Source organism: Petaurus breviceps, unplaced genomic scaffold (assembly GCF_028583685.1).
Source record: "Petaurus breviceps papuanus isolate PSGF00001 unplaced genomic scaffold, PetGlider_PUasm1.0 90895, whole genome shotgun sequence".
Classification (NCBI taxonomy): domain Eukaryota; kingdom Metazoa; phylum Chordata; class Mammalia; order Diprotodontia; family Petauridae; genus Petaurus; species Petaurus breviceps.
Window position 1 is genome coordinate 15,506,522 of NW_027187372.1, and position 1,049 is coordinate 15,507,570.

Below are 1,049 nucleotides of genomic sequence, written 5' to 3' on the forward strand. Positions count from 1 at the left end.
CTCTATATAAAATTTCAGCCATTATGATTTCAGAAGGACCCAGGAACTTCAAAGGGCAATATCAAGATACATGATAGGTGTAAATATGCTGTAGAATATGGCCAGTAACGAGATCCTTACAGGAATGAGCATAAAATACATCATTCAGGACTTGTATCACTGGAAAAAATGAGTTGTCCATGTAGGGATGGACATGCTGGTGTTGCCTTGGTGACAAAATCTTAAAAGACCTAGAGGGAAGGTCCCACTATTTTAATAGCAATCTACTTAATAGGATTTATGGGAGAACATAAAATCTAGAGGGGGGCAGCTAGGTGGCACAATGAATAGAGTATCGGTCCTAGAGTCAGGAGGACCTGAGTTCAAATTCAACCTCAGACAACTGACACGCTTACTAGTTGTGTGCCCTTGGGCAAGTCACTTAACCCCAGTTGTCTTGCCTTCCCCCCTCCAAAAAAAAGAAAAGAACCACATAAAGTGAGAAGGCATGTGGCCTGCACTGGTGGTTGGTATGTGCATATTAATGCTATCAAAGATTTTAACAAAATATCCAAGTATTAAAACTTACATTTATGGGGCAGCTAGGTGGTGCAGTGAGTAAAGCACTGACCCCAGAGTCAGGAGGACCCAAGCTTGGTTCCGGCCTCAGACACTTAACACCCACACAAAAAAAAAAAACTAGCCATGTAACCTTGGGCAAGTTACTTAACCCTAATTGCCCTCCAAAAGGCAAAAAAAAAAAACCCACAACTTATATTTATGCACCATTTTCTAGTTTACAATGCTGTATCAGCAAGCACCCCAAGCGTCCTCAGGGTTTGCAGCTACCACAGGTTCTTGGATCTGCTTTGTTAAAGGAAAGCAACTCAAAATGGGTTAACAAGCTTACTTTAATCAGTCAGACATATATCGTTTACCTTGTTCAGGAGAAAAGGTCAGCACCCTGAACCTCAAAGTATACAGGCATAATTATCAAGACAGAAACATCAAGTAGACAGATTTCCAAACTGTCCAACCATTACATCCATACCCAGTCAACATCTGGGTTT

At 41.2% G+C, this 1,049-nt stretch overlaps 1 long non-coding RNA gene across 1 annotated transcript in view; it reads right to left on the reverse strand.

Moving 5' to 3' along the window:
- Positions 1 to 872: 872 nt before the first annotated feature.
- LOC138150895 (uncharacterized) overlaps positions 873 to 1,049 on the reverse strand; it is a 1,455-nt gene continuing 1,278 nt past the window's right edge. The window contains exon 2 of the long non-coding RNA XR_011165678.1: positions 873 to 1,049. This exon is cut by the window's right edge and continues 722 nt beyond it. This is a non-coding gene — a long non-coding RNA (uncharacterized lncRNA).